The sequence below is a fragment of the Tachypleus tridentatus genome, chromosome 7, assembly GCF_004210375.1.
Source record: "Tachypleus tridentatus isolate NWPU-2018 chromosome 7, ASM421037v1, whole genome shotgun sequence".
NCBI lineage: Eukaryota > Metazoa > Arthropoda > Merostomata > Xiphosura > Limulidae > Tachypleus > Tachypleus tridentatus.
Genome location: NC_134831.1, coordinates 42,593,581 through 42,603,947, shown reverse-complemented (window position 1 = coordinate 42,603,947; position 10,367 = coordinate 42,593,581). Strand labels below are relative to the sequence as shown.

Sequence of the window (10,367 nt, the reverse complement as noted above, 5' to 3'; positions counted from 1 at the left end):
TCTCTTTTTTTCCATTTTAGGTGACCTCTTCCAAAAGATATTTCCAGACTGTAAAGTAGCTAGTAAATTTTAGTGTGTAGAATAATCAGCTTACTTGACTGACTTCAGCCTCACACATTTCAAATGACTTCTTGTTAGTAGACCTAAAAGCTGACTGTACTCAGGATGTGTTCTACTTTTTAATGAAAACTTAAATACCAAAATACATGTGCATGTATCTAAGAATGTGGGATAATGATTCTGTAGTTACATGCTATCTCACTTCAGAATTTATGGAGCATGCCACAGCAGAGAACATGATAGGGGTTTTCCCACAGTAATTTCTTAATGGATAAAAATGTGTCGAATTAATTTTATAAGGGTTTTAGTACCGTGAACTTTGTTTTGTTGCATCACGCTCTTGTGCAGAAGAAAAAAAAATCCTATAATGTAGTATAAGGAAGTTTTGGATGATAAATAGAAAGAATTGCTTACACACGTTCCTGGTTTGACTTCGTAGGTGTTAGTGTAAGTGAATAGGGAAGATTTTTGATATTGTAACAAACTGGTTTTACACAACAATTTGCAATGAGCTAGTTTTTAAGTGAGTATTTCAAAACAGAGAGATCCTGATTACAGCATTATGAGGAAGGATATCTTGATAGTCCTTGTTTATTTTTTCTCTAATATAATTACTCAAATAGCAGGTTATAAGTTACTAAGTGAAAGTAGAGAATTGCAAGTAAAGGGTATCTGAAACAGAACAAGAAAGATGAGTGAGTACCCAGTTAAATATTCAGAGAGTTGTATATCCATGTGTACTTGTCTTGGAAAGGTGTCTGTACCTTTATATTCGTTGTTAATATCACGAAATATTGTACTCGTGTACTGTACTGAAGAGCCGTGTATTAATGTTTTAATCACGTTTCATTGGCTGCTCACTGTATTAAAGTAGACTCGTATTTAATATTACTTAGCACATCTACAAAAATATTTTCAAATTTATAAACGTCTATTTCTAATCAAGGTAGTGTGCTAAACCCTAAGCAGCTTTATACATCATATTTAAATACAGTGATTTTGTTGCTAACGTACGTAGTAATTTTATTACAATTTTTAATAAACACAATCTTGTGTAATTTATGTTGCTGTGCATAACCTGCACGTCACATAGTAAAATTAGTTTCGTGTTGCAATTTTCAGTTAACAGTAACACTGAGGTCATTATTGTTTCTTATTTGTATAGTGTTAGAATTTTAAGTAAAAATATGCCATAGCTTCAACTAAACAGTAGTTTTCATCTCGTAAAGTAGATAACTTAATGATGGCACTTGTAAGAAGGCTAGAAGCTGCTAAAGAAAAAGTATTTAGATATAGCATAATACTGTACTTTGATTATTTATATGGGTTTCCAAAAGTTGGCAAGAAACTTTAAAATTTGATTTGTATTTACACAGATTTAGCCTGCATGTAACAGCGCTACAAATTTAATGTTTTATAAATCCGTTCTGCAATATAACAATTCGCCTACGATTTCTATCTACGCTTTACAGTTTCGTATGGCGCGTTGCTATCATGTAAAAAATAAACAAGGTTTGGTTTTTTTGGAATTTCGCACAAAGCTACTCGAGGGCTATCTGTGCTAGTCGTCCCTAATTTTGCAGTGTAAGACTAGAGGGAAGGCAGCTAGTCATCACCACCCACCGCCAACTCTTGGGCTACTCTTTTACCAACGAATAGTGGGATTAACCGTCACATTATACGCCCCCACGGCTGGAAGGGCGAGCATGTTTAGCGCGACGCGGGCTCGAACTCGCGACCCTCGGATTACGAGTCGCACGCCTTACGCGCTTGGCCATGCCAGGCCCCTAAAAAAATAAACAATGACCTAATTCAAAACCGGAACATTTTCAAAGGGAAAAGCAGATGCCAACAAACATTTGACACTACGAGTTGAGGACATGGAATTACTTCAATTAAATAACTGGTTACTGTAACTGAGTTATTTTTGGAAATAATAAGATATTGTAATGCGTAAGATTTTTAATTAAAGTAATAATGTTACAGTTGAGATAAATAAAATAATGACCTCTATCTCCAGAATGTATCATTAGTTCAACCTATCGCTAATCACAGCTTCGTTTGGACTATCAGTATCGTACAAATTCATTTATTTCCCTCACCCGATTAATGAACTGGTAATGAAGATGAAATATTGAACTAATAAAGATACATTCTGGAGATATATGTTATTATTTTAGTTATTTACCAGAAGTATCTCAAACCCCAACTTGCGTTAAATAAAGTTAATAGTAATATTAGAATTACTCACCTGAAGAAAAAAAAAGCGCGTTTATCTCGTTATCTTCTTTTACATGTACACGTAAATTAGTGTTCTTTTCTTTTTAAAGGCTAAACTTCTTAAATTCTAATATTATGTTACGAATTATACTTTATTTCGGACGAGTCTCTTGCTTATTATGTTACGTATTACTATTTCAAATAACCGAGAATATTTATTTGAATTTAGAAGTTAATAAGATGTTAATACGTATCAAATTTATGTTATTCGTCAACAATATTGATACACACAATTTCTTTTTTAACAAATATATTTTGATACAATTTATACTAACAGTTATTACTAATAATTATTACAAATTATAATTTATATACAATAGTTTGCAAAACTTGCAAACAATACTGAGTTTTATATCCAGTCTGGAACTGAATATTTTATCGAAGATCCAGGTTAACGACGAGCAAATTAATTGTGAGTTGATATTGTAGTACCTCCTCAAATAGCTAGGCCTGATTGGCCTCACACCGCTTACAAGCTCACTTCTTACCAATGAAGATATTTGATATTCGCGTAGAAATACTAACGTCCGAAGTTATTCACTAAAGTTGAACGCTTTGTAATGTTTGAAATCTGTAAACGTTCCTGATACAATTATGTAGTTTTTCGATTAATAAACGTCATTCAAACGTTGTTCATATAATATTCTACTTGTCTCTCAGCACGTCGGTTTTTATATGTCAATCACGCGAGAATCAAGAACATTCACCAAAGTTTTCTTACAACAATACTCTTTATCACTAGTACTACAAACACACACATCTAGTACAATGATGATTTTTACGCACAGGAAAGTTATACAAATTTCGAATACAGGCGGTACTTGTGGAATACCCATTAAAGAATAACATCACATGCAACAAAGAAAACTATCCAGAAACAAGGGTATGCACTAAAATAAATGTACAACAGTAAATCCTTTACACTAATTAAATCAGAAAAGTAAACAAGGGGTCAAATATGATCCCTCTTTAAGTACTCACAGGACTAAGTAAAATGACATTTATATCAATTTTATTGGCTCTGAGATCATAGTGTCGTTTTTTCTTTCTCTCAAGAGAAATAAATGTAATAATATAACACAACTAGGATAGTTGTCTCTTGAACCGTGTACACTCATATGTTGTTATTCAGTGAATTTGTTTTTAAGCAAAGGAGGCTGACTGCAATACATTGGTGGTAAAACGTTTGCATTTTGATGCAGTTGGTGCACTAAATAGTCGCGTAGATTTGTTTCTGGTTGACGCCACCGTTTATTCTCATTTTACTGAGTGCAAGAAGAGATCAATATAGAAGTGAGCGTTTTTTTTTTTTTTTACATTTGTTATTTCTGTATTGTTTTGTTTTTTGAACTTCGCGTAAAGCTACACGAGGACTATCTGCGTTAGCCGTCCCTAATTTAGCTATAAGACTAGAGGGAAGGCAGTTAGTCATCACCACCCACCGCCAAGTCTTGGACTACTCTTTTATTAACGAATAGTGGGATTGACCGTTACTTTACAACGCCCCCACGGCTGAAAGGGCGAGCATGTTTAGTACGACGGGGATTCGAACTCGCGACCCTCAGATTACGAGTCGAACGCCTTAACCCATCTGGCCATGCCGGGCCGTTATTTCTGTAAGAAGAGGCAATGGGGCGATATTCAATTCAGATCAACTTATTTGAGATGGTGCAACACACGTGTTTGTAATACCTACATAGAATATGTATATATTTATATAAACCAAACGACAACAAATAAATACTCATGTTCCTCTCTTTATGCTTCCCTTCATTTTCGTGCTTCTATCTCTGAAATATTTCTTTTAATCAGTAGGCAGAGGAATTCCCCCCTAAAATCTCCCCATAAAAAAGAAATGTTTATGTTCTTAATACGTTTTTTCTAGATAGACCATTCAGCACATAAGAAAAGTGACTGAGCAATGTTAATATGAATATGAAATTTTAAAATAGTAACAAATTCATAACTATTCTGTTACATATTCTTGAAAACGTAACCATTTAAGAAATAGAGAGCACAACATACAGACAATTATGCTTTAAGTAGTAATCACTTCTTTGGGCCGGGGATTTCCGTAACTAACAATGCTGTTGTTGTTTTTGAATTAAGCACAAAGCTACTCAATGGGCTATCTGTGATCTGCCCACGAGGGGTTTCGAAACTGGTTTTTAGCGTTGTAAGTCCGCAGACATACCGCTGAGCCACTGGGAGGCAATTAACAATGCACCTACAATTAAAAAAGTAATTACTTTGAAACTTTGTTTTTGAATTTCGCACAAAGCTACTCGAGGGCTATCTGCGCTAGCCGTCCCTAATTTGGTAGTGTTAGACTAGAGGGAAGGCAGCTAGTTCTTACCACCCACCGCCAACTCTTGGGCTACTCTTTTACCAGCGAATAATGGGATTGACCGTCATATTATAACTCCCCCACGGCTGAAAGGGCGAGCATGTTTAGCGCGACTGGGATGCGAACCCGCGACCCTCAAATTACGAGTCGCACGCCTTAACACGCTTGGCCATACCGGGCCACTTTGAAACTTATGGAAACAAATTTATTATGCTTTGTTTAAATGTCACAATGTGAGTTTTACATAGAAAAATGTAACTCCTGGAAAAACGAAACATTAAATTAAGTATCATTATTTCTAAATCTAGTAGTTTTTAAATTAAAACTTTAAGGTTACAAATATATATACCAACATCTAAACGTTATTCTCAAACTTTACATAGTCATGCAGTAATAAAAAAACAAAAATGAAACCCTTTAACCTGAGCACTTTCAAAATTATGTCTTTCTGTGTCAGGGACAAACTGGGAATGACTTCGGAAAATGAAAGATGGAGTGACATCACAGTAGATCACGATGACAACCCACGTTTTCAAAGGATTGTTGTAAGTGTGGCTCATGTCTCTTGTGCAATACCACAGGAAACAAAAATGTTAGATGTGAAAGGTTAAACAGGTTTTGTTTATAAAAACATGTAAAGAAAAATTGATACTGAGTATTCATAAAGAAAAATAAAGATATGAAAAAATATATATTAAGAAGAAAGAATTGAGATAAAAAACAGGAGAAAGAACTAAAATAAATAATTAATGTCCAAAATTATCCTAAATAAATAAAACTAAAATAATTCTTGTTAGTTTCTTTCTTCATTATCGAAGCAATTGCATAAAAATTTGTAAGATATCCAATTGCTCTAGAACAAGGTACACTACAAAGAGTTTTTAATCTGTAGAAGATTCTCGAGAGTAAGAATCAACAATATATGTTTTACAAAAGCAATAGTGTATCTTGTTGCAAACCAAATTTCAGAGAACCTCACCCTAAAAGTTTACAAATCGACGTGCCAATAGACAGTTTAATATGGCCGGGCATGGCCAGGTTCTTAAGGTACTCGACTTGTATTATAAGGGTCGTGGGTTCGAACCCCCGTCACACAAGCATGCTCGCCCTTTCAGCCGTGGGATCGTTATAAGTGACGGTCAATCCCACTATTCGTTGGTAAAAGAGTAGTTCAAGAGTTAGCGGAGGGTGATGATGACTAGCTGCCTTCTCTCTTAGTTTTACACTGCTAAATTAGGAACGGCTAGCGCAGGTAGCCCTCGTGTAGCTTTACGCGGAAATTAAAATCAAATTAAACTCTCTTGTGTTACACTGCTAAATTAGGGACAGCTAGAGCAAATAGCCCTTGTGTAGCTTTTCGCGAAATTCAAAACAAACCATACCTGTTTAATATTGTTGGTCTGCTACAGTCTGTATACTGAAAACCTCGGAAGCTATAATTGTGATAAACGCTTATTAATTGGAAAACTACAGATATTTGATTTTGAACACTACGAGCCGTTAAACTTCAGAGAATTATCTTCAAACGTTAGTATTTCTCCGAAGACACTGCATAACTTTAGCGGAAAAAGTCACGTGTGATCAGCGAGAGATACTTTACCCGGTGAACTGTACCGGTATCAACACTGAATTATTCGTCCGATGTGTTTGTTCTTGAATTTCGCGCAAAGCTACACGAGGGCTATCTGCGCTAGCCCTCTCTAATTTAGCAGTGTAAGGCTAGAAGGAAGACAGCTAATCATCACCACCCACCGCCAACTCTTTGGCTACTATTTTACCAACAAATAGTGGGATTGGCGTAAGATTATAAAGCCCCCTCGGCTGAAAGGGCGAGCATGTTTGGTGTGACGGGGATTCGAACCCACAACCCTCGGATTACGAGTCTAGTGCCTTAAGCACCCGGCCATGCCGGACCTGCAGATTATAAAGAAAACTGTTTTATCAATCTTTTTTGGAAGATATCATAAATTTAATATATATTGATATTTAACTAACTTCCAAATTAAAATTGAAATTTCCAGCTATTTGGAATCGTAATATGTAACTTAGTTAACATAATAACTCGGATACTCGTCCGTGGTAAATTATAGTTCATAATAAACTATGAAACTTCACATGGTAATATATCTCAGATTTTGCAGCAAGAAACATCGTTTAGAAAAGTATTGTTTATTGAGTTCTAAAGTTACTGAACTAGTTTGTGTGGACTTTTGATGTAAAAGAAAATTGTTTAAAACTCGGTATTCATCTGTGACAACCCACGAGGACACATCAGTAAACTTATTACTGATTCTGTTTGATGAAACATTAGACAAGAAATAATTCGTCTAGTTAGTTGGTTTCTGAAGTATCCGAAATCAGCTACACGGACTTAGACGACGTGAAAGAGAAGTGTTTAAAGCGATCTATATAACTGTGGTAACTCACAGGTTAACGTAAGTGAACTTATTATACTGTGATATTAGAAGAAAAAAGGGAATTATTTACTGTGTTAGTTACAACTTTGATATTTTTGAATAGTGTAAATAATTTTTGTTCATACGTTTAACTTGTTTTGAACATATATTATTTTAAAACAAGAAGATTTTGTGTTTCCGTTTATTGTTCGAACTTATTATCGCCAGCGAGTCATGATCTGTTTGTTTTGAAGTTCGCGCAAAGCTACTCGAGGGCTATGTGCGCTAGCCGTCCCTAATTTAGCAGTGTAAGACTAGAGGGAAGGCAGGCAGTTATCACCATCCACCGCCAACTCTTGGACTACTCTTTTACCAACGAATATTGGGATTGACCGCAAATCATAATGCCCCCACGGCTGAAGAGGCGAGCATGTTTGGTGTGATGGGGATTCGAACCCGCAACCCTAAGATTACCTGTCGAGTGCATTATCCACCTGGAAATGCCGGGAAAAGTAATGTGAAGGAATCCCAGCCTACATACAAAACCTGGCATCAACATCTCACAACTGTTGATAGTAACGTTCATTCAACCTAAAATAACTGTTTCTCAGCACGTATTTGATGTTTTGAATCTTCTATACTATTAAATCTACACTGTATTTATGATTATTTACAAATTCCATGACATCAATAAGGACAGAGAAGTACAAAGCCTGAGCAAATACACTGACTAATATACTATACGTTACACTGCACAACAAAGTTTTTGCTTCTTGAACACTGTTGGGTGTTCCTTATAGATTTTTGGCTGCTGATCACGAAAAGCACATCCACATTTGCCCATCACCTACCGTTTCATTAAAATCTTCAGTTTCACCAGAATATTGCTACAATGGAAAAACGATATCAGGGCAACTGTAATCCGTCAATGCTTGCTGACTACTGTTGGACACTGCAACGTGATGCACCGGACATTGAATACAAACGAAAATTAGGAGCAAAACACTTTTAGTTATGTTGAACTTAATAGCGTATTAGAAACATAAACGCAATTAAATACGTTATTACCGGTAAACAGTTAACTGTCAATTTCTCAAAGTTCATACGTGACGAAGCAAAACGAAAACTACATTTGTGCATACCCACCAGGCACCTGTCACAATCAGCAAAAAAAACTTTTTAAAAAAATTGTTGTACAGTGCTATTAGAAACTCTTGAGTGCTTTCTTAAGTGTGTAAGACTAAAATTCAAAATAACTGTAAAGCAGTCTACCTAAAGCCACGAGAGTTTTTCAGTTAGCAAGTCATGGACAAACACGAGAGATCTCAAAGGGATATCTTTTTTGTGGCCCTTGGGAAGACCATATAGTTTCCATGCTATGCTGTTGTTTGGAATATATAATTGTTATATATTTATAAAGTGTTGAGTTTTTACTGGTCTGTTTAATTAGTTAGTTAGTTAGTTATCACCATTAGATTCTTCAACAAGTATTTAAGTGAGTAGGTTGTTAGCTCACTGCACCGAGCCGTCCCTAATTTAGCAGTGTAAGACTAGAGGGAAGGCAGCTGGTCATCACCACCCACCGCCAACTCTTGGGCTACTCTTGTACGAACGAATAGTGGGATTGACCGTAACATTATAACGCCCCCACGGCTAGAAGGGCGAGCATGTTTGGCGCGACGGGGATGCGAACCCGCGACCCTCAGATTACGAGTCGTACGCCTTAACGCGCTTGGCCATGCCGGGCCCACTGTTTAATTAACTATTTACATTTTTTTCTGAATGTTTTTAGAAGGATCTTCCTGTAGTATTTTCTAATTGTTGAGATGGCAATTTATCTTATTTATGTATCCATAATCACAAAATCCTTACCTGTATCACATAATTTGGTAATCATATCATTATTATCTTTTAGACTACTCAAAGCCGACTTTTATGAAAAAATTAACTCTTAGTCTGTGCCCCATAGTACCTTTGGCTAAGAAGTCTGTTTTATATCTGTATGTATGTTTAATGTTCTCATCTACTTTTGGAGAAAACGAACATAGCCGATCAAATGAACATTTTAAAATGTTGGAATTATGCAAATCGTGGATCTATTTTTCTTATGTGATTTGAATACCACTTGAGGTGTCATCATCTTCATATATCCACTCAGTGGATTTAGTAGGTTTGTCTTCAGATGCTCAATATATGAGGATAGTCTCTGCATTACTCGGTGTATCATCAGATGTATTATCCCGTTGAGCTTCACGATAACGTTTTCTTTTAAGCAGGATTGGATAAAGTGTTTTAAGTTCATGTTCTTAGTCCCACTCTTACTAAGAACTGCACACTTTATGTGATACTACTCGTTCATGTTTGTTACATGAATCACGATTCCTCATAATACTTCAATATAACTGACAAGCTCTGTCAGGAATGGAACTCTGAGAGTAGCGGCAGTACTTTTGTGTCTTTTTCTGAACAATTTACAGGAGAAACATGTTACATTAATTAAAGTCCCATAGAACTGGAGAACACTAACCAGGCCCGCTGATGTTCCCCCAATTTTCATATTAGCCCTTTCACTACGAGTATTCTTTACTGCCATGGCAAAACGTTTTAGTGTCCTATCATCAAAATTTCATTAATCCAGTGGCGGCGCCAGGATATTTTCGTTTGGGAGGGCTGAGGTAAACTGTGGAGGGGCTTCCCAAAATGCCATCAATATGAAGTATAGAAGATAAATTATAATAATGTAAATACCAAGGTACATTTCAGGAAGGTGTGCTATTTTGAACTGCGTTTTCAATGCAGTTTTTATTGGAAACTCATACTCTGATTAATAATTCATTATTACAAACAGGGCATGTTGTAAAACTGTGGGCAGCTAATGGAGTGAGCAGGAGGAGTGTGTATGGCGTCCGGCTGGCATCTGGATATCGATCGGGCTGAGCAGATCGTTAGCCGTACGCAGAGCGAGCGTACACCATGGTCAACGGCTCGTGATCATACGCTTAAGGCGTTCGAGGCGGGAATCGCGCGCTCGAACAAAGCAAACCCGCGGCCTGGATATTGAATGGTCACAGTAACACAAAAACAAAATGTCTAAATTGCAGTTGACCTTCACAGAAAGGCTGGTTTCTTCATAAGTTCACATTATTCATACAGGCTAAACTGTGATTGTGATATTGTTCTTATTATCATAAGTGTGACAAGCACCTGTTACAATAATGTAACTACTACACTACATTAAATTAGGCACTTCTAAATAGCCCAATGACAATTTCAAAATTCATTCC

General features: G+C 36.2%; 1 protein-coding gene across 2 annotated transcripts in view; it reads left to right on the top strand.

Moving 5' to 3' along the window:
* The first annotated feature begins 520 nt into the window (after nt 1-520).
* Nucleotides 521-10,367, top strand: part of LOC143255527 (mitoferrin-2-like) — a 31,826-nt gene continuing 21,979 nt past the window's right edge. Inside the window, exons 1-2 of one of the 2 annotated variants that reach the window (XM_076511338.1) lie at nt 521-755; nt 5,145-5,232. The gene's annotated coding sequence lies outside the window, so the exon portion shown is untranslated. The remainder of the gene's footprint in view (nt 756-5,144; nt 5,233-10,367) is intronic. The other variant, XM_076511336.1, reaches the window with a different exon arrangement.